This window comes from Hyla sarda, chromosome 5, assembly GCF_029499605.1.
Source record: "Hyla sarda isolate aHylSar1 chromosome 5, aHylSar1.hap1, whole genome shotgun sequence".
Lineage (NCBI taxonomy): Eukaryota > Metazoa > Chordata > Amphibia > Anura > Hylidae > Hyla > Hyla sarda.
In genome coordinates, this window is record NC_079193.1 from 233,803,930 (window position 1) to 233,828,723 (window position 24,794).

Consider the following 24,794-nt stretch of genomic DNA (forward strand, 5'->3'; position numbering starts at 1 on the left):
GAGGAGTGTAGTTTCCAAAATGTGGTCACATGTGGGTGTTCATTTATGTCAGAAACGCTGTAACGATCAGCCACCCTTGTGCACCTCAAATGTACATGGTGCTCTCACTCCTGAGCGTTGTTGTGCGCCTGCAGAGCATGTTACGTCCACATATGGGTTATTCCCGTACTCAGGAGAAATTGCATTACAAATTTTGGGGGGGTCTTTTTTTCCTTTTACCTCTTGTGAAAATGAAGAGTATGGGGCAACACCAGCATATTAGTGTAAAAAATTTAATTTTTTACAATAACATGCTGGAGTAGACCACAACTTTACCTTTTCATAAAGGGTAAAAGGAGAAAAAGCCCACCAAAATGTGTTAGGCAATTTCACCCGAGTACAGAAATACCCCATATGTGGCAATAAATTGTTGCCTTGAAATAGGACAGGGATCCGAAGTGAGAGAGTGCCATGCGCATTTGAGGCCTAAATTAGGAATTTGCATAGGGAGAATGACACTTGCCTCCGATACTAAAATTACTGTATGGCAGTATTTACCAAACAGGGTTCCTCCAGCTGTTACACACTTAGATCTCAGATCGTTGGGGGTAAAATATGAGTAATACATTTGTATACTACTTTTAAATCACATATAGTGTCCCCCCCCCCCCCCCCCCATATACACTGTGCTCTATGATAACAGAATATGCACACAAAAAGAACTGGAGTCATTTAACAATTTTTTAGAAAAAATACACATTCTTTATTAACATATAGTTGTTATAAAAATAGGAGGATATCCACACAGGAGTGGGATAACAGTAAACCACAGGTATCACTCAGATATCACATAAAGTGCCTTGGTGCATAACATGGAATGAGTCTCGTTACAACAGGTGAGTAGCAGCATCGAAAATGTAAACGAACATATAGTGCAAATAATGCATAAAATAGTACAAAGAGTGTATACTCAACCATACATTGCTGTAAACAGGCACGGGATACTGGAGTGACACCACCTCAATGCCTACCCCTACACCCCTACCCCTTAATTCCCTGGTTGAACTTGATGGACATATGTCTTTTTTCGACCATACTAACTATGTAACTATGTAACTATGTAATGCGGGGTTTCGGCAAACCTTTGCACCAAGGCACTTTATGTGATATCTGAGTGATACCTGTGGTTTACTGTTATGTGATATCTGAGTGATACATGTGTATTTCTTCCCAAAAAAAATTGTTAAATGACTCCAGTCCTTCTTGTATGCATATTCCTCCAGCTGTTGCAAAACTCCCCGCATGCCTGGACAGTCAATGGCTGTCCGGCAGTATTGGGAGTTTTTATTTTGCAACAACTGAAGGCTCCAGATGTTTTTCATTTTTATTGGGGGGGGGGGGGTGGTAAGGGTATATGTATATGTAGCGTTTTTATTTTGTGTAGTATAGTGTAGTGTTTTTAGGGTACATTCACGCAGGTGGGGGTTCACAGCTAATTTCCCACTGGGAGTTTGAGCTGCAGCGGAAAATTTGCTCGCTGTAAACCCCCACCCATGTCAATGTACCCTGTACATTCACTTGGGGGGGGGGGGGCAAACCTTCAGCTGTTGCAAAACTACAACTCACAGCATGCCCTTTGGCTGTCAATACATGCTGGGGGTTGTGGTTATACGGTCTTTCAGTGCATGCTGGGAGTTGTAGCAGTGTGCCTCCAGCTGTTGCATAACTCCCAGCATGCCATTCGACTGTCAGTGCATGCTGAGAGTTGTAGTTTGCAACAGCTAAAGACACACTGGTTGCAAAACACTGAATTAGGTAACAAACTCTGTTTCGCAACCAGTGGGCCTCCAGCTGTTGCAAAACCACAACTTTCAGCATGCAATGACAGTCAAATGGCATGCTGGGACTTGTAGTTATGCAAAAGCTGGAGGCACACTGCTACAACCCCCAGCATGCCTTTTAGCTGTGTATGCTGTGGGTTGTAGTTATGCAACTGCTGGAGGGATAGAAAAAATGTGCCTCCAGCTGTTGCATAAACACAACCCCCAGCATGCACAAAGGGCATGCTGGGAGTTGTAGTTGTGCCTTCTGCTTTTGCATAACAACAACTCCCAGCATGCCCTTTTGTGCATGCTGGGAGTTGTTGCTAGGCAACAGTAGGAGGCACGGCCTTACCTCCTGCTGCTGCTCTGCCGGATCCTGCCTGATGCCGATGTGGCTGTCTCTGCTCCTCAGGTCCAGGTGAGGACTCGCGGCACCAGCTCTCGTCCTCTGGAATAGGGGCAGAGCGGGTGCCATTAGGAACACCCCCACAGCAGGAGTCCTGATTCGTTGGCCGGTAACACACGACAAATCAGGACGATTGTGAGGTGGCACCAGTGACACCTCACTCCTGTGCCAGTGCCACCTCAGTCCTTCTAGCAACCCAGATTAGGAAGAGGTGGGCATCCATCAGGGACTAACACATGATGTACCTAAGGGAGGAGGAGCAGAGGCCTTATTGCCACTCAGATTCCTTCAAAAGTGCCATGACATGAGGAAGTACGTACATGTTATTTTTTCTTTTTATTAAGAAATGTTTGATTTAACTAGTTTTAAATAAAGTAACTATATTTTATTTGTCTCTTTCAGGACACGTTCCAGTGTTTCGCAGTCTCTGTCATCACACAAGACCCAGGCCACCCCCCTGCCTCCCGACCCCCGACACTGCTATTCCTGTCAACACTCCTATCACCACTCCCGTTCCCGTTCCCCTTCCCATGGCCGTTACCCTTCCCTTTCCACTCCCCATTCATATGGCCATCACCGTTCCCCTCCCCATTATCCCCAGTCCATGTCCCACACCCTGCCCCACTCCCTGGGACATTCCCAGCATTTGGATCAGTTCTCCAGTAGTATGGTCCAATTGTTGTCCCAGGAAGAACTTCATTCCTTCCTTCACACCATTTCCACAAATTTCTTATTCCCAGTCCCAATCCTATTTCCTGGAAACCCATCTTCCCAGATTCTACCCAGAAAGCAGAATCAACTCCATGCGGCCCCCGGAGGACCCCGGCTCCCCAGACCCTTCCCATGACCCCCTTCCCTGCCCGGATTCACCGATTTGTAGGGCACATGCCCGATAGGATCCAAAAAAACTTGCACTAGAGTGTTTTGTACAAAGTTGTATTTATTGTTATTTTAAAAAAAAAAATCAATTAAAAGAGTTTTGGTTCACGTTATATAATGAGTTTGCTTTTTTCTTGAACACCCAACCAGGGTTTGCTAGCAGGATAGGGGAGGGATAACTTCTACCCCCCAGTTTTAAATTCACACTGGGGGATAGAAGGTACCCCTCTACTATCTTGAAAGCAAAGTGTACACAACACAGGGAAAATGAACATAACATAAAGACTTTGCTAGCAAGATATGGGCGAGGGTACCTTCTACGCCTCAGTGTGACTTTCAAACTGGGGCGTAGAAGTTACCCCCTCCCCTGAAATGCAAGCAAAGTGTAACCCAGAACAAGCCAAATACATCATCACTTTGCTAGTAGGATAGGGTAGCTTTTACCCCCCAGTGTGTACCCACAACAAGTAAAATACATCAGCACTTTAATAGCAGGATAGGGGAGGGGCTAGCTTCTACGCCTCAGTGTGAAAGTCACACTGGGGCATAGAAGCTACACACTCCCCTATCCTGCAAGCAAAGTGTACCCACAACAAGCAAAATACATCAACACTTTGCTAGCATGATAAGGAAAGGGTACCTTCTACCTCCCAGTGACTTTCACACTGGGGGGTAGAAAGTACCCCTTTCCAAACTCTAAATAACTTCAAAAGAAAGAGACTTAACAAAAAAAAATAAGGTAAAAAAATAGTCCAAGAATCTTCAAATCATACAATCCTGTCAAGACACTCTGTCAGCTTCTGTCAGGAAAAAACTGTGCAAAATTGTCTCTGAGATACATGATGGCCTGATCTTCTTAATGCCTTCTGTGGTCTAGGCAGAGCTGCTTCCACTTCTTTCAGATCACTGGGGGAGGCTCCTTGGTTAGGATGAAGTTGTGGAGAACAGCTGCCTTAACCACCTGATCAACCACATCTGGGTGCAGTTGGATTGGCCGTGTGAAAATCCACCATTTGGCCGCAAAAATGCCAAAGTCACACTCCACATAGCGTCTTGCACATGGCAGTCTGTAGTTGAAAATCCGCTGTTGGTGCTCGAGTCCTCGGCTGGGGTAAGGCTTCAGCAAGTTGGCACACATCTGGAAGGCCTCATCCCCAACAAAAACAAAGGGTATTGGAGGTCCATCCGTCTCAGGAAAGGCCCTTGCTTGAGGAAGTCCCATCTCACCAGAGTAGATCCTCCTCCTCATGGTGAGTTCTTAAACACACGGGAGTCGTTGGTTCTTCCATATGACCAGATGTCCACAGGGATGAATTTGTACTGTGCATTCGCTATAGCCATAAGTATGGTGGAGAAGAACTTGTAATTGTAGAACTCTGACCTTCTAGATCTCCGACCTTCTGGATCCAGATGTGTTTCCCGTCGACTGCTCCCACACAGTTTGGAAACTGTGTGACTTCCAGGAACTTCTCAGCAATGTAAAGCCAATGTTCTGTTGAAGGATGTGGAATAAAGTCTGCTAGAAGGCAATCCCACAGGGCCTCGCAGGTGGTACGGACAATGCCAGAGATGGTGGAAATTCCCAGCCAAAACTGGAAGTGGAGCGACGGAAAACTCTCACCGGATGCCAGGAACCTGAAATTAAAAAGTTAAAAAGCTTTAATATTTTAAAAAACACATTTGATGAGCACAGAAAAAGAAGATTTTGGCTACATACCTGAGGGTGACAATGAGGTGTTCCTCTGGTGAGATGCTCCTTCTGAGGTGGGTGTCTTGGCGATGGATCCTTTCACTGATACGTTGGAGAAGGTCATCAAAATTTGCTACGGACATCTGAAAGTAGCATGAAAACTTCTCTGGGGCTGGCGCAGCTCCCCATACAAAGTACTATGCACCCCATGGGTCATCCGTGCTGCAGTGATGGGATGGATCCAATATCGTCGGTGACATCACTCATTTCCTTGGGATCTTCTCCTTCTTTGGGCACACTACAGCAGCACATCAAAACTGTAGGAAAGGTGGGTAGAAAATATGGTGAAAATCGCAATGGTAAAGTCTGACAGCAAGAAAACCAAGCAACAGTACTCTCCCTCTCAATGCTGGAATTCAGACTGGTGTCTGATCACTATGGCACCCTTTTATACTCTTGCCTTGGAGTAGGAGGCAGAGTTTCAGGTGTTGCAAGGTGTGACAGGTAGGAGAGGTCAAAAAAGGGTTAATAAAAAAGTACGTTAGAAAAATACATAACGGATGTAATAACGGGTACTAACGGATGAAAAAGGCCCGACTTTTAACCTGTTATTACCCATTATTTCATCTGTTTTTTTAATGATCCGTTACGGCAGAATAATGGATGTACAATAACAAGTGAATTGCTGTAGTGTGAAAGAAGCCTTAGATGGGGGAATTTGTCATGGCGGTCTGAGGTGAATGGAGGAGAAAAGAGAAAGAGACACAACTTCTGTCAGAGAAGATGTCACCCAGGAGGCAGTGAGAAGCCATTTCTGACATGTTTTCTATAGTTAACCCTTGTATAACAGTTCCGGAAAATCTTTACATGGAGTCAAGTGTAGGAATGTTCTGTTTAATTTGTGGAAAGTGTGGTTTCCACGTACAAGAGAGTAGCAGTGGTGAGATTTGGGGGCATTTGGAGGAAATAGGGCTGGGAGGTTAATATGATATTTGGGCTTGTGGGGTTTATGTGCCAGGGCTGGTGTTAAATCACAGTCTGGCCCTGATTACCTGTATGGTATGATTGGTTAATCATACACTTGACTATAATCCTGCAAAGTCTTTGACTTTGTACTAGTGCCGGTTGAAGAATCCTACTGTTTTGAAGGCAAATGGTGGTTACACCAAATTATTTGATTTACATTTCTATTCTGCTCATTCTCTTTGCATTTTGTTAATCAAAAAAACAAATACATAAACTAACCCATAGATGATACAGCTTATACATGCATATGCCCTGGCTGCCTGTTGTAACAGAGCTGGATGTGGATCCACTAACCTGTATGGCCGATGACTTGGACCGTATCAGGAAGCGGAGTCTAAAGTGCCGCTGGTCATCACCAGAGCACGCAGCAAGCCCATCCTGCCTTGCGGCGGGCTCTGGTGAAGACCAGCGGCACTTTAGACTCCGCTTCCTGATACGGTCCAAGTCGACACCCAGGTCTCTACCCCCCGACACGGCTCGACCACACAGATAGCTGGGCAAGGCAAGGTACCGAAGGATAAGGTAGACAGTAGCGTAGTCAAACGTATCAGAAGGACAAGGCAGGCGGCAAAGGTGTGCAGTCAAATAACGTAGCAGAAGGTCTGGATACACGGGTAAGGCAAACAGGCAATATGGAACACTTAATTTCAGGCTAGGGGCACTGAAGATCCGGCAGGGAAGTGTGGGAGGGGCATGGACTTATAGGATAGTGTCAGGTGTACACAATAATTATGGGAGTACTGGCCCTTAAAATTTTTGAGCGCCGGCGCACGTGCGCCCTAAGTGACAGGGACGCGCATGCCGAAACTGAGACAGCCTGGAGGCAGCAGGAGAGATAGGTGAGTGATGGGCTAGGATTCGCATGCAGATGATAGATAGATAGATAGATATGAGGGGTAGATGGATATGAGATAGCTGATGATAGATAGATAGATAGATAGATAGATATGAGATAGACACATAGATAGATAGATAAAGATCCATGAAGAAAGCAGCACTCCTAAGTTATAAGCGGGTGGCCAGCCAGGGTCCCGGTCCAGGATCCTCTTGTAAATAATTAAAGGAAAAGGCAGTGGCACTCAAAGTTGTGAAGAAAAGAGATTATTTATTCATCTCTGTGTGCAGCGACGTTTCGATGGTCTCACACCATCTTTTTCAAGGCTTGAGAAAGATGGTGTGAGAACACTGAAACGTCGCTGCACACAGAGATGAATAAATACGGTAATCTCTTTACTTCACAACTTGGAGTGCCACTGCCTTTTCCTTAAATTAGATAGATAATATCCCAATAAAAAGAGCACATCCAGAAAAACTAAGAAAATGCAGGGGGTTGCACGCATGTTCAGAACCTCAGTCCACCGGTTCTCCAATCCATAAACAAAAATAGATGCGACACACCAAGAAGTGGAATACAAACGGTGAACTTATTCCATGATGTGAAAGAGACTATGTTTCACACTGGCTTTCTCAAGTGCAGACATGTGACATGACCCGGGCTTTTATCAGCCCACTCATTACAAAATCGTGACATCACAAGTTGTAATTTACATATATAAACAACACACAATTAAGGCATTCCATATACATAAATAGAGACCAGTGAGAATTACATAGTCATCCATGTGCAGTATACATATACAATTTCACTGTGTACAGTCGATCATTGTTTCTCATCTTGTGCATTTAACCCCTTAAGGACTCCGTTTTTGCATTTTCATTTTTTCCTCATCACCTTCTAAAAATCATAACGCTTTCAATTTTGCACATAAAATTACAAATGATGGTTTATTTTTTGCGCCACCAATTCTATTTTGCAGTAACGTTAGTCATTTTATCAAAACATCCACAGCGAAATGTAAAAAAAAATCATCGTGCGACAAAATTGAAGAAAAAATTTCATTTTGTAACTTTTGGGGGATTCCGTTTCTACGCAGTGCATTTTTTTTTGTAAAAATTACACCTTATCTTTATTCTGTAGGTCCATACGATTAATATGATACCCTACTTATATAGGTTTGATTTTGTCGCACTTCTGAAAAAAATCATAACTACATGCATGAAAATGTATGCGTTTAAAATTGTCATCTTCTGACCCCAATAACTTTTTTATTTTTCTGTGTACAGGTCGGTTTTCTGAAGTTTTTATCGGTACCATTTTTGTATTGATCGGACTTTTTGATCAGACTTTTTGATGATATAAAAAGTGACCAAAAATACGCTATTTTGGACTTTGGAATTTTTTTGCACGTACGCCATTGACCGTGCGCTTTAATTAATGATATATTTTTATAGATCGGACATTTACGCACGCGGCGATACCACATATGTTTATTTTATTTTTATTTACACAGTTATTTTTTTTATGGGAAAAGGGGGGTGATTCAAACTTTTAATAGGGAAGGGGTTAAATGACCTTTGTTAACTTTTTTTTCACTTTTTTTGCAGTGTTATAGCTCCCATAAGGAGCTGTAGCACTGCATACACTGATCTCCTATGCTGATCCCTGCAGAGCCATAGCTCTGCATGGATCAGCGAGATAAGGGCTCGATTGCTCAAGCCTGTAGCTCAGGCTTGGAGCAATCAAACCCCGATCGGACGCCACGGACACAGGTAAGGAGACCTCCGCCTGCGTCCCAGCTGATCGGAACATCGCGATTTTATCGCGATGTCCCGATCAGCCCGACTGAGCTGCCGGGAAGCGTTTAGTTTCACTTTCAGATGCGGCGGTCAACTTTGATCGCCGCGCCTGAAGGGTTAACAGCGCGCGGCACAACATTCGGTGCTGCGCGCTTTTAGCCCAGGGTCCCGGCTATGATTAGCAGCCAGGACCGACCCAGTGTGATGCGGGGTCACGGCATGACCCCGTTTTAAACACCGGGAGCTGGGCTCAGGACGTACCGGTACGTCCTGAGTCCTTAAGGAGTTAAAAATACAGTGTCCATCCTCCTGTGTTTATAAATTACCTCCTGAGCCTCTGCCATGACACCATCCATTCAGGATGCCGAGTCAGCAAGGTTACAGCTGAGAGCCGCGGAGAGACCGCTCACTTCCAGTATCCGGATTACATCACTATGCGTCCCTAGCAATCTGTGTACTGCCGCTCCTAGCACTACTGTTTGCGCATGATTCATAGTGTCAGGAGAGCATCCTTAGAGATGTGCATCAGCGCATGCTTGAAATAGAAAAGTGTCCTTAGCAACATAGCGTATTGGCAAAGGCTGAACTTCCAACATGGTACAAGAAATGTAGTTCCAAGTTTTCTTCAGTTAGCACCTGGATCCTCCGTTTACATAGATTCAGAATTCCATTTCACAGAAGTAAATCTCACAGATGCACGTATAATGGGTAATTCATGCTAAGAGGAACAATGCCCCCACTAGTTCATTCATAGCATTCAAACTGGGACAAAAGACACTGTGTTCCCCTGGGAGGTGCTATATTGGTGTAAATCATGCACATGGATAACACCAGCACCAGATCATCACCCACAATCAGTTATCCCCAACCCATGCAGTTAAAGAGAAGTGTCAAAACGCACCCTAAAATTATACATAGAATTTACACACTCCGTGGCTACAATGTTCTCCCTAGATGACCCACCATATGGTTCACTGTTGGTTATCCTCACATGAAAAAGAAGACAGCTATTGTGGTGGCAGACACATTCTTTCGGTTGCTACCGGTAACAGGAAGAGAAAAAAGAGTTGACATATGGTCCTGGTTGGCATGGCATCATGGTCGGTGTAAGGTGTGGAAAGTTTACTAAAATACAAATAGAAAATGAAAGTTAATATTACATACCAGTATTTACATGTCACAGTACATCATACATCAAGATACCCGAGAGCACATTATAGGCTATATCCATCAACGCTTAACCATTTTGGATAATACAGTAAACTCTACATTCAGTCCTAGGTGTTTCAGACTGTTAAGCAAAAATATCCATTTTAATTCTCTTGTTTGTAATTGAGTCACTCTATCACCACCTCTCTTCAGAGGGGGATGTGGTCTACTCTCACGCACTTTAAATCTGATTCGACGTGTCCCGCACCTAAAAAATGTTTAGATGCCGGAAGGTCACAAATTTTTTTCTTATGGAATACCTATGTTGGTTAAGTCTCGTTCTTAGATCGCCGTTGGTCTCCGACGTATATTAATTTGCATGGACACCATAATATGTACACAATGTGGTCACTCTCGCACGTGAGATAAAATTTTATGGGGTGAATCTGTTGTGTAGTAGGATGAATAAATGCACTACCTTTTTGGATATATTTACAACTAATGCATCATCTGCATGGAAAACAGCCTTTAGACTTCACAGACAGTATTTTTGTGTTTTGTTTGAACTTCCTGTAATATCTAACTTAACCAGGGAATCATTTAAATTACATGCTCTACGGTACAACATCAGAGGTGGGGTTTGAAACTCAATAATATCCGGATAAATGTTTTTGATTAAATGCCAGTGTCTTCTAATAGATTGAGCAATACCCCCTGATATTTCATTATATGTAGAAATAAACGGTATATGGTTAGAGTTATCTTTTTTGTTGTTTTGTATTTTTCCAGATTGTCTCTCTATTCTAACCTTATTTACATGATGGGATATAACATTCGGGGGATAACCCCTCTCTTTAAACTGATTCACCATTTGATTAACTGCCCACTCAAATCTGGCATCGGAGTCTGTGATGCGGCTAGCTCTTAACAATTGACTATATGGGAGTGAAGAGACCATTGGTCTTGGGTGGGTGGACTCAAATTTCAACAGGCTGTTACAATCAGTTGGTTTATAATAGACGTCAGTAGAAAGTTTGTTACCTACAATGGTGACTTCTGTGTCCAAGAAGTTGATTTTCTTGTCTGAAAGAGTAAGAGTGAATTGTAAATCAGGATCAATACTGTTCAGAAAATCTTTGAACTCATGTAAATCATTGACATCACCCTTCCAAATAATGAAGATATCGTCTATGTATCTCCACCACCCCAGGAGATTCCTGGAATGGTGGGACACACAGGTGAACTCTTCCTCAAAGTCCACCATGACCATATTTGTGTACGTGGGCGCCATGTTGCTTCCCATGGCAGTCCTGCATAATTGGAGATAATATGTTTCATTGAATGTGAAGTAATTGTTCTCTAAAACAAAGGTCAACAACTACAGAATCAAATCAATTTGTTTAGGGGTAAAGATAGTTTTTCTTAAACCCTTATCCACATCTCTAAGTCCTCTAGTATGTTGTATAGAGGTATAGAGCGAGATTATATCAAATGTGGCAATGATACAACTGTCTGGAAGAATAACAGATGTAATAATGGAAAGAAAGTGCATAGTGTCTTGAAGAAATAATTTTGTGTTGGTGGCCAATGGTCTTAAAACTTTATCTAAAAAGATGAAGACATGGTTAGATAAGGAACCTCTGCCGTAAACTATAGGCCTACCTCGTCGATCTATTGGGCTCTTGTGGATTTCTGGCAAGAGGTATAGAACAGGTGTGATTGGAAACTCATCCAAGAAAAATTAATTACATTTTTTGTCAATAATGCCCTCTTCTCTTGCTTTTGTTAGAATACCCTCAAGTTGCTGCAATATTGTTGTTACGCCGAGCGCTCCGGGTCCCTGCTCCTCCCCGGAGCGCTCACGGCGTCTCTCTCCCTGCAGCGCCCCGGTCAGTCCCGCTGACCGGGAGCGCTGCACTGACATGGCCGTCGGGGATGCGATTCGCACAGCGGGACGCGCCCGCTCGCGAATCGCATCCCAAGTCACTTACCCATCCCGGTCCCCTGCTGTCATGTGCTGGCGTGCGCGGCTCCGCTCTCTGAGACTTAAAGGGCCAGTGCACCAATGATTGGTGCCTGGTCCAATTAGCTTAATTGGCTTCCACCTGCTCCCTGGCTATATCTGCTCACTGCCCCTGCACTCCCTTGCCGGATCTTGTTGCCTTGTGCCAGTGAAAGCGTTTAGTGTTATCCAAAGCCTGTGTTACCTGAACTCCTGCTATCCATCTTGACTACGAACCTTGCCGCCTGCCCCGACCTTCTGCTACGTCTGACCTTGCCTCTGCCTAGTCCTTCTGTCCCACGCCTTCTCAGCAGTCAGCGAGGTTGAGCCGTTGCTAGTGGATACGACCTGGTTGCTACTGCCGCAGCAAGACCATCCCGCTTTGCGGCGGGCTCTGGTGAACACCAGTAGCCTCTTAGAACCGGTCCACCAGCACGGTCCACGCCAATCCCTCGCTGACACAGTGGATCCACAACCTGTAAACCGAATCGTGATAGTAGATCCGGCCATGGATCCCGCTGAGGTGCCGCTGCCAAGTCTCGCTGACCTTACCACGGTGGTCACTCAGCAATCGCAGCAGATTGCCCAACAAGGACAGCAGCTGTCGCAGTTGACCGCCATGTTACAGCAACTTCTGCCTCTGCTACAGCAGCAACCATCTCCTCCGCCAGCTCCTGCACCTCCTCCGCAGCGAGTGGCCGCTCCTAGCCTCCGCTTGTCCCTGCCGGACAAATTTGATGGGGACTCTAGACTCTGCCGTGGATTTCTGTCTCAATGTTCCCTGCATATGGAGATGTTGTCGGACTTGTTTCCTACAGAACGGTCTAAGGTGGCGTTCGTAGTGAGCCTTCTTTCAGGAAAGGCCTTGTCTTGGGCCACACCGCTCTGGGACCGCAATGATCCTGCCACAGCCACAGTCCAGTCCTTCTTCGCTGAAGTCCGTAGTGTCTTCGAGGAACCAGCCCGAGCTTCTTCTGCCGAGACTGCCCTGCTGAACCTGGTCCAGGGTAATTCTTCAGTGGGCGAGTACGCCATCCAATTTCGTACTCTTGCTTCCGAATTTTCATGGAATAACGAGGCTCTCTGCGCGACCTTTAAAAAAGGCCTATCCAGTAGCATCAAGGATGTGCTGGCCGCACGAGAGATTCCTGCCAACCTGCAAGAACTTATCCATTTGGCCACCCGCATTGACATGCGTTTTTCTGAGAGACATCAGGAGCTCCGCCAGGAAAAAGACTTAGATCTCTGGGCACCTCTCCCACAGCATCCTTTGCAGTCTACGCCTGGGCCTCCCGCCGAGGAGGCCATGCAAGTGGATCGGTCACGCCTGACCCAGGAAGAGAGGAATCGCCGTAGGGAAGAAAATCTTTGTCTGTACTGTGCCAGTACCGAGCATTTCTTGGTGGATTGCCCTATTCGTCCTCCACGTCTGGGAAACGTACGCACGCACCCAGCTCACGTGGGTGTGGCGTCCCTTGGTTCAAAGTCTGCTTCTCCACGTCTCACGGTGCCCGTGCGTATTTCTCCTTCAGCCAACTCCTCCCTCTCAGCCGTGGCCTGCTTGGACTCTGGTGCCTCTGGGAATTTCATTTTGGAGTCTTTGGTGAATAAATTCTGCATCCCGGTGACCCGTCTCGTCAAGCCGCTCTACATTTCCGCGGTCAACGGAGTCAGATTGGATTGTACCGTGCGTTACCGCACAGAACCCCTCTTGATGTGTATTGGACCCCATCACGAAGTGATTGAGTTCTTCGTCCTTCCCAACTGTACCTCTGAGGTCCTCCTCGGTCTGCCATGGCTCCGGCTTCATTCTCCCACCCTTGACTGGACCACCGGGGAGATCAAGAACTGGGACTCTGCTTGCCATAGGAAGTGCCTCTCCCCCCCTCCCAGTCCCGTCAGGCAAGCCTCAGTGCCTCCTCATGGCCCCCGTCCTGGTGACACACTGCCCCGTGCCAGGATTCGCACTCTGCCCTCCCTCCCCATTCCCACTCCTGCTGTACTGCCTGCCTTTGAGGAAACCCTCCATTCACTCCCGGTGTCCTCGTCCCAGGTAAAGCAGTTGTCGGACAAAAAAAGGGGGAGACCTAAGGGGGGGTACTGTTACGCCGAGCGCTCCGGGTCCCTGCTCCTCCCCGGAGCGCTCACGGCGTCTCTCTCCCTGCAGCGCCCCGGTCAGTCCCGCTGACCGGGAGCGCTGCACTGACATGGCCGTCGGGGATGCGATTCGCACAGCGGGACGCGCCCGCTCGCGAATCGCATCCCAAGTCACTTACCCGTCCCGGTCCCCTGCTGTCATGTGCTGGCGCGCGCGGCTCCGCTCTCTGAGACTTAAAGGGCCAGTGCACCAATGATTGGTGCCTGGCCCACTTAGCTTAATTGGCTTCCACCTGCTCCCTGGCTATATCTGCTCACTGCCCCTGCACTCCCTTGCCGGATCTTGTTGCCTTGTGCCAGTGAAAGCGTTTAGTGTTATCCAAAGCCTGTGTTACCTGAACTCCTGCTATCCATCTTGACTACGAACCTTGCCGCCTGCCCCGACCTTCTGCTACGTCTGACCTTGCCTCTGCCTAGTCCTTCTGTCCCACGCCTTCTCAGCAGTCAGCGAGGTTGAGCCGTTGCTAGTGGATACGACCTGGTTGCTACTGCCGCAGCAAGACCATCCCGCTTTGCGGCGGGCTCTGGTGAACACCAGTAGCCTCTTAGAACCGGTCCACCAGCACGGTCCACGCCAATCCCTCGCTGACACAGTGGATCCACAACCTGTAAACCGAAACGTGATAATTGTAGGTCTGGGATCCCTTTTGAGAATTTTGTATACCGCCTCATCGTTCAATTGTCTCTGTACCTCTTTTAGATAGGTGCTTCGATCCATTACCACAACCCCACCACCCTTGTTGGCTGGCTTAATGATAAGGCTGTGGTCATGGATCAATTCTTGCATATCCAGAATCTCGTCATATGACAGGTTAGGATGTTTTAAATGTGTCCGATGTTGTCTAAGTCTCGAAAAATCCCTCTTCAAACAATCATAAAATGTAGTAATAGCATGTGACTCCACCGGTGGTTGGAAATCACTATGCCCCGGAAAATCATACTGTTTATATGCACACATATCGGTCTGGGGGGTACCCTGGCCTAGGCACCACATATATTAACTACACATTCACTCCCAACTCTTCATTAGATTCCCACAATATTGTATTTCTCCTACGGCTTCACTGTTACTCTGTTTATGTAATATGTGCGATTCCATAGCCCTGTGACATGCCCTTACTTTAGATAGCCACGCCGATCACCCAGAGTGTTCTGCGCATGCGCGGACACCGAACAAGGGCCGACAGTGATGACACTTCATGTACTGCATACACTATAGGTTGCGCATTCATCACGTGATGATTATGTGCAGTCCCTGGGACGCAGGAACACAGGCACGAATTCACACTTGACAACGCTTGATGGTATGTTGCCCCAGACAACCCCCGGAATCCATGTGTTTTTTTTTTAATTAACACAGCTGTTTATTAGACAATTATTGAGCACTTCACATGAAAATATGCACTTTATTCTTGAGATCAAGATTTTATAATATGCTATTTATATGCATTATGCACAATGTGATTTCACCTTGTAATTTTTTTTATTAAGTATTTAAAATATGTCTTTTTATTACATTGTATTTTGTTTGATAACGATTAGTGATGAGCGGCATTGTTCATATTCGAATTTGCGATATTTCGCGAATATATAGATGAATATTCACGAATTTCACATATTCGTTATTTTCGCATATGCGGGAAAAAAGCGAATATTTGCAATTTAGAATATATAGCGAATATATTCGCAATATTCACGAATTTGTGAATTTGCGATATTCGCGATAAAAAATGCGAATATTCGCGCCAAACACTAATTATGATGTAAATTGTTCACTTGATAAAAACCAGCACCTGTAACCTTGTATCATGCTTGAGAATGGCAGCGTGATGCTGGTGAAACGTCGCATTGTCCTTATGGGTTAATATACCTTCACTGCTTTGCACTATATGGGTGTGCTGTGTGGATCATTTTGTTTTACATAGATAGATACAGTGGGGATCAAAAGTTTGGGCACCCCAGGTAAAAAAATGTATTAATGTGCACAAAGAAGCCAAGGAAAGATGAAAAAATCTCCAAAAGGCATCAAATTACAGATTAGACATTCTTATAATATGTCAACAAAAGTTAGATTTTATTTCCATCATTTACACTTTCAAAATAACAGAAAACAAAAAAATGGCATCTGCAAAAGTTTGGGCACCCTGCTGAATTTATAGCATGCACTGCTCCCTTTGCAAAGCTGAGACCTGCTTGTGTCATGGATTGTTCTCAATCATCATCTGGGAAGACCAGGTGATGTCAATCTCAAAGGTTTTAAATGCCCAGACTCATCTGACCTTGCCCCAACAATCAGCACCATGGTTCTTCTAAGCAGCTAGAAATCTGAAACTGAAAATAGTTATTGCTCACAAAGCTGGAGAAGGCTATAAGGAGATAGCAAAACGTTTTCAGATGTCAATATCCTCTGTTGGGATTGTAATTAAGAAATGGCAGTCATCAGGAACAGTGGAAGTTAAAGCAAGATCTGGAAGACCAAGAAAAATATCAGACAGAACAGCTCGCATAGATAGAAGATAAATAGATAGACAAATAGGAGATAGATAGAATATAAATAGATAGATATGAGATAGATAGATGATAGATAGATATGAGATAGATAGAAGATAAATAGAAAGATATGAGATTGATAGATAGAAGATAAATAGATAGATAGATAGGAGATATATAGAAGATAAATAGATATGAGATAGATAGATACATATATATATATATAGATAGATAGATACATACTACCTAAAATACTTAAATCGGTACAGAACCAATCGTCTCCGGGAGGGAATCCATCACTAGCCATACATCTACATTCTTAGACAAGGCCTTACGTCCATACGCCAGCAGGGCAAAGTCCTACCGAAGGGACACCTCCCACTTTCTTGAACGCATTAAAACTATCTATGTTCCAGAGAATGCAATTGTCGCATCTCTGGACGTGGTTAGTTTATACACATCAATCCCCCATGAAGGAGGGATACATGCAGTTAGAACAGCCATCAACACAGATTTTTCACCAGAACAAGTGGGACTGCTCATTGACCTACTTACCAAGAACTACTTCAGGTTCAATGAGCAGTTCTACATACAGCGGACGGGGACCTCGATGGGAACGAACGTCGCGCCAACGTACGCGAATGTATTCGCTGCCCAGTTGGAGGAGGATGCCGTCTATGTATCACACCACTTCAGAAATGGGCTGGAGTGGTGTAGGTACATAGACGACGTCTTCCTGGTCTGGTCTGGAAGTGAATCACAACTTCTCTGTTTTCATGACTACCTCAATAATATACACCCTAACATCAAGTTCACACTTACCCACTCCAGAACATCAGTACAATTTCTGGACACAAAGGCCCAGATTGAGGGATGCTGCTTGACTACAGACCTGTTTACAAAAGAAACAGACTGTAATTCCATACTGAGGTACGAGAGTCAGCACCCCAAAACAATGCTCAAATCTTTACCCACCAGTCAGATGTTAAGAGCTAAAAGGATTGTCTGTTCAGAAGAAAAGTTGGGGCCAGCCTTGGACAAGATGGCCTCCAACTTCGCTGAACGCGGGTACCCACAGTACCTTATTGAGCAGAGCAGGAAAAAAGTCCTAGAACCTGATATGGAAAGATCAGTACACCACAAAGGGAAGAATGATAAACGGATTGCATTTGTATCCACGTTCTCGGGTCTCTCAGGCAGGTTGTGCAGTGTATTGAGGAAACACTGGCACATCCTTGCCGGGGGATACGAGAAGGTGGAGGAATTTAAAGCCCAACCACTGATGGCTTACCGCAAATCAGGAAACCTGAGGAACCGTCTGGTGAGAGCGGACGTGTCCCTTCAGGGCCCTAAACAGCGATACATAACTAGTGTCAACCTAGGGTCTTTTCCCTGTAGATCATGTATTAATTGTTCCCTCATGTCTAAAGGTAAAACATTGAAACACCCACAGACAGGTCAAAAATATAAGATTCACCATTATCTCACATGTAACTCCACGTTTGTCATCTACGTGATGTGGTGCCCTTGTGGACTACTTAACGTGAGTGAGACAACGTGGGATTTTAAGACAAGAATTAATCATCACCGCTACACCATCCGAAAAAATAGGAAAGACCTCCCCATACCCAAACACTTCACAGAGAAGGGTCATACCGAAAAAGACATCCCGTTCATGCTTATTGACCATATCCCCCCACTAAAAAAAGGTGGAGACAGGGTCACACATCTCAAAAGGAGAGAACTTAAGTGGATCGCAAACAAAGAAGTGTATAGTCCAGCTCACTCCCTCAGCCCGTCGCGCCAGGACCGGCGTGGGCAACGCCGACTGGAATTGACAAGAAAAAGCAGAATGTCCAGCGCGAATGAAAAGGAACTGGATGTTTATTCCAATAGCCAAAAAGACACGTAGAACATGACAAGGTCATGTTCTACGTGTCTTTTTGGCTATTGGAATAAACATCCAGTTCCTTTTCATTCGCGCTGGACATTCTGCTTTTTCAACTTAAGTGGATATACACCTTGAAATCCCTCAAGCCAAATGGCTTGAACGTTGAGTTTAAGATTAAACAGAATATCTGTAATTTATGATGTACCATATGGAATATAATGAACAACAAGTGAATATATATAAAATAGCCTCTGCAGATTATCTCTGTTTGATGTTACCACAGGTTTCTCTACTGCCTATCCTCTGATGTAAGAGTGTAGTATTGTACAAATTAATTAATTTTTCTCTTTCTTTTCCGCATAGGTTGGGGGCGTGCCGCGGCGCACTGAATAAGTAACACTGGATTTCGTATTCCTTATTTTTATTATTTTTTATTATTTTTTGTTGCATCCTGTGTGACCCATCTACTATCTTGGAAAATAATGTGCCCACCCTGCGACAGAAGCGACCAGAACTGCAGAGAGCCATATGCAAAGATGGGCAAGTGGATGCAATGGAGTGACCCAGAGTGAGAGCGAATCGGTCAGCTGTCATCTGTTGGGATATACCCGCCGGGGACAAAATGCCGGGACGTCCAGGGGATCGGGTTACCTGTTTCTGAGGACTATCGCTCCTAGTAAGTGGACACACCTCCACCCCCACGATGTGCCAGTATATCCGGTATCAAGCTACATCTGCAGATGTCACGGAGAAAGACAGCAAGGGAGGTGCCAGTTTCCAAGATGGCGCACGTCCAAGAGCTTAATGTGAGGACGCATGCGCAAGGGCACACATGGAATTGTTTACATGATGTCATATCCGCGAGATGACCGGAAGTTCCGGCCGATATCTACACACAGTGCGCCACGAGGAAAATACAGTGGCGTGTAATAGGAATACAGCGTGAAAAAGGTGCGCAGCGGATCTCTATAATAGGTTGCAGTGGGATTTGTATGACCTGTAACATATGATCTTATAATTTGTAATATTTGTATGTTAATTATCACTAATTAAGCTCCACCAATCCCGTATCACATGTATCGTATATATACTCAGCATTTTGTACTAGTCACTGCTTGACAAAGGCCGTGTGAGACGGCTGAACGTCGCACCTTGTGATGTTTGGGGAATAAAGCCACACGTTATACACAGAAACTTTGGTGTGCTGGAGTTTTCTCTATTTGATAGATAGATAGATAGATAGATAGATATGAGATAGATAGATAGATAGATAGATAGATAGATATGAGATTAATAGGTTTAATTTAGTTATTGATTTTCTTTTTTTATACTTAAAAAAATGGAATGTTTAACTTGACTTTCTATATTAAACATTCCATATGCTGATCCCATATCCCTCTCTTTTAAGGAAAGTAAATTTTGCAGTTTAACTCATCCAATGCTTTGTTGGACATGAATTATCTATAACTCGGTGCCGCAGTATTTTCCTGATTAATGAGAAATTGGACTGGAGAAAGGGAAGTCATCTTCAGCTAATAGTATGGCCTATCACAGTTAATGCTAATGCAGTAATAAACAGCTCTGAATAAAGTTATTATTTCAACTCATTTAGAAGCTGGTTGAATGCACTCCGCGCTCAGTAACCATTCTAATCTAGCTGACCTTTCACTCCAGATCTTTAAAATTCCGAATCATCTTTCTCTGTTCATGCATTATCTATGCAACCTTTCAAATTGCTGGATTGTAGGAAAAGAAACATGAAATATACTTAAAAGTACAGCTGAAGTTTTACACAATGATGTAACGTAGCCCAAAAACATTGTTCAGTTCTGCTCACAGTTGTATAATGTAACAAATCTGTGAGGTTCACATTTTAACTTTCATAGTCTAAAAATGGGAAAGGAATGCAGTAAATATGTGAAATTTTGAATATTTCAATTTTTACTAATATTTCTCTCATTAATAAAAAAAAATGCAAAAAAAAAAATCATATAGTATAGTGAATATTTTGCAGGCAAATATATTTACATTATTGGCACGGTCACTGATATACTCTACAATGTAGTTTTTTACAAACAATGTGCCTCCAGCTGTTGCAAAGCTACAATTACCATCATCCCTGGACAGCCAAAGGCTGACAGTTACCACAGGGGTCAATACTGGGTCCACTTCATTTCAAAATGTTAGTAAATTTTACAGAGTAAAATTTCTATATTTGCAGATGACACCAAACTGGGTTAGGATGATACCATAATATTACAGAGGGATCTGGGGAACCTGGAGGCTTGGGCACAGGCATGGAAAATGACATTTAATGTGGATAAATGTAAGGTCATGCACTTGGGCTGTAAAAACAAAATGTACCATTATGTGCTTAATAATAGGACATTAGGTAAAACTTCTACCGAAAAAGACTTGGGGGTACTCTGGTGGACAGTAAACTCTACTTTATTGATTAGTGCCAGGCAGAGGCTACCAAGGCTAACAAAGTCGTGGGATGTATCAAGAGAGGCATAGAGGCACCTGACAAGGACATAGTTTTATCTCTGTATAAATTACTAGTCAGACCATATATGGAGTATTGTGTCCAAATATGGGCACCTGTATAAAAAAAAGGACATGGCTGAAGTTGAGAGGGTGCAGAGGAGGGTGACAAAGATAATTAATGGTATGGTAGGATAACAGAACCAAGACAGGTTATCAAGCTTGGGATTATTTAGTTTAGAGAAAAGATGTTTTAGGGGAGATTTGATCACAATGTACAAATATATGAATGGAAAATACATCTTTCCAGTGATCTTTTTATACCTAGACTGGTAACCATGACAAGGTGGCATCCCCCACGTCTAGAGAAAGAAGGTTTCACCATCATCACAGACAGAGATTCTTTACTGTAAGAGCAGTGAGACTATGGAACTCTCTGCCGCATGATGTGATGTCTGACTCAATAAACAAGTTCAAGGGGAGCCTGGATGTTTTTCTAAAGAGTAACAACATTAGAGGTTATGAATACTAGATTTATGGGGATGGAACGTTGATCCAGGGATTTATTCTGATCCCCATATTGGGGTCAGGAAGGAATTTTTCCTCTATTGAGGGGCAATTGGCATCAGCCTCATTTTTTATTTTTTTTGCCTTCCTCTGGATCAACACAGTAGGGTTTTAGGTTGAATTTGATGGACTTTTCAACCTTACAAACTATGCTACTATGTTACTATGTTAACAATGTGCTCAGTGCCCCCTCTGGGTGACCAGATTAAACTGCCCTTTACACTGTGACCCTTGCACTAAAAATGCCCACACACTCACTGCTGCAACCCCTCCCAGACCATTAACCCACTGCTGAAGCACAAATCTTTGGCCTCTTCTTTTATTCTGCTTTTGGTGCCACAGACAAGGCGCCAAATGGCAGCTAAGGTAGTAGTGTACGGCCTCCTTGCACCCATAGCCCACCTGAGATTTTCAATAATATACTACTGAAGTAAAGAAAAATGGGGTCTGAATATTACTGCTACCAGTGATATACATCTTTTTATTCCCTACAAAAACATCCAATGTTCTTGCATCTGAATGGGCCTTCTAATCATCTGGGCACAATAGCAGCTGTTATGGCCGATATGGCTATCATTGTTCCAATGATTATGACATTTCTCCCTGTCTCTGGGGAGTGCTGCCCTGCCCTTTACCATTTAGCACATGTTGGAAGTTTTTATTTTATAACATTTGTTAACTACAGTTTAACCCCTTCCCGACCTATGACATACCTGTACGTCATGAGTGGCAAGGTGTTCCCGACCCATGACATACAGGTACGTCATGAAAATTTTTGCCGCTACTCGCGGCATCCCGCAGCACCCGGTAAGATGGTGGCTATCACTAATAGCCAGCCATCTTACCATGCGACCACGGGGGGTTTCATCCCCCCCCCCCCCCCCAGCGATCGCTGCTATCAGCTAGTCAAATCTGACTAGCTGATAGCAGCGTTTCGCTATCAGAATACTTGTGTGAGTCCGGTGTGAGTCCGGATCACGGGGATCGGGACACACACACAAGTTTCCCTTACCCGTCCCCCGGCGTCACTTACCCGGCCATGCGATGTCCCGAGCGGTCCCGGCACGAGCGACGTCCTCCAGGCGGTCCCGGTGGTGGTGCGTCACCGCGGTGAGTTTGCAGCAGCAGGGCGGCATCATCATTGGCAGCAGTGAGATTGCCGTAAAGCGATTTCACCGCTGCCTCTGGGAGTTTCAAAACTGAAACTCCCAGCATGCCCAGACAGCCTTTGGCTTTCTGTGCATGCTGGGAGTTGCAGTTTTGCAACATCTGGAGGTCCACAGTTTGGAGACCACTATATAATGGTCTCCAATCTGTGCTCTTCCAGATGTTGCAAAACTACAAATCTCAGCATGCTCAGTCTGTCCAGGCATGCTGGGAGTTGTAGTTCTCTAACATCTGGAAGAGCACAGATTGGAGACCATTGTACAGTGGTCTCCAAACTGTGGACCTCCAAATGTTGCAAAACTACAACTCCCAGCATGCCCAGACTGCCCAAGCATGCTGGAAGTTGTAGTTCGGCAACATCTGATCCTTCAGTCTGGGCATGCTGGAAGTTGTAGTTTTGCAACAACTGGAGGCACACTAGTTGGGAAACATTGTCCGTTTCCTACCTCAGTGCCTCCAGCTGTTGCAATTGTTGCAAAATTATAACTCCCAGCATGCACTGACAGACAATGCATGCTGGGAGTTGTAGTTTTGCAACAGCTGGAGGCACACTGGTTTGGAACCACTACGTTTGGTTGCAAAACACTTGAAAGTTTATTACTTAACTTAGTGTTTCCAAACCAGTGTGCCTCCAGCTGTTGCAAAACTACAACTCCCAGCATGCACGGACAGCCAAAGGGCATGCTCGGAGTTTGCAACAGCTGGATGTTTGCCCCCTCCCCCCAATGTGAATGTACAGGGTACACTCACATGGGCAGAGGTTTACAGTGAGTGCTGCAAGTTTGAGATGGAGCAAATTTTGCGCTGCAGCTCAAACTCCCAGCGACAAACTTGCTGTGAACCTCTGCCCATGTGACTGTACCCTAAAAACACTACACTAACACTAACCTAAAATAAAAAGTAAAAAAACACTACATATACACATACCCCTACACAGCCCCTCTCCTCCCAAAAAAATGAAAAACGTCTGGTACGCTACTGTTTCCAAAACGGAGCCTCCAGCTGTTGCAAAACAACAACTCCCAGTATTGCCGGACAGCCGTTGACTGTCCAGGCATGCTGGGAGTTTTGCAACAGCTGGAGGCACCCTGTTTAGGAATCATTGGCATAGAATACCCCTATGTCCACCCCTATGCAAATCCCTAATTTAGGCCTCAAATGCGCATGGCGCTCTCTCACTTTGGAGCCCTGTCGTATTTCAGGGCAACAGTTTTGGGACACATATGGGGTATCACCGTACTCGGGAGAAATTGCCTTGCAAATTTTGGGGGGCTTTTTCTTCTTTAACCCCTTATGAAAAGGTGAAGTTGGGGTCTACATCAGCATGTTAGTGTAAAAAAATAAATTTTTTACACTGACATGCTGGTGTTGCCCTATACTTTTTATTTTCACAAGAGGTAAAAGGGATAAAAGACCCCCAAAATTTGTAATGCAATTTCTCCTGACTACGGAGATACCCCATATGTGGGCGCAAAGTGCTCTGGGTGCGCACAACAAGGCCCAGAAGGGAGAGTGCACTATGTACATTTGAGGTGATTTGCACAGGGGTGGCTGATTATTACAGCAGTTCTGACAAACGCAAAACAATAAATATCCATATCCATGGAACAGTGGTCTGTGAAAATGAAAAATAAAATTTTTCATTTGCACAGTCCACTGTTTCAAATATCTGTCAAACGCCAGTGGGGTGTAAATGCTCACTGCACCCCTTATTAAATTCCATGAGGGGTGTAGTTTCCAAAATGGGGTCACATGTGGGGGGGTCCACTGTTCTGGCACCATAGGGGCTTCCTAAATGGGACATGCCCCCCAAAAACCCTTTCAGAAAAACTCACTCTCCAAAATCCCATTGTCGCTCCTTCCTTTCTGAGCCCTCTACTGCGCCCGCCGAACACTTTACATACGCATATGAGATATTTCCTTACTCGAGAGAAATTGGATTACAAATTTTAGGGTGATTTCTCTCCTTTTACCCCTTGTAAAAATTCAAAAATTGGGTCTACAAGAACATGCGAGTGTAAAAAAATGAAGATTTAGAATTTTCTCCTTCACTTTGCTGCTATTCCTGTGAAACACCTAAAGGGTTAAAACACTTACTGAATGTCATTTTGAATACTTTGGGGGGTACAGTTTTTATAATGGGGTCATTTGTGGGGTATTTGTAATATGAAGACCCTTAAAATCCACTTCCAACCTGAACTGGTCCCTGAAAAAGTACGATTTTGAAAATCTTGAGAAAAATTGGAAAATTGCTGCAGAACTTTGAAGCCCTCTGGTGTCTTCCAAAAGTAAAAACTTGTCAATTTTTTTATGCAAACATAAAGTAGACATATTGTATATTGGAATCAATATGTAATTTATTTGGAATATCCATTTTCCTTTTAAGCAGAGACTTTCAAAGTTCATGAAATTTTTAGATTTTTTACCAAGAAAGGATGCAAATATCA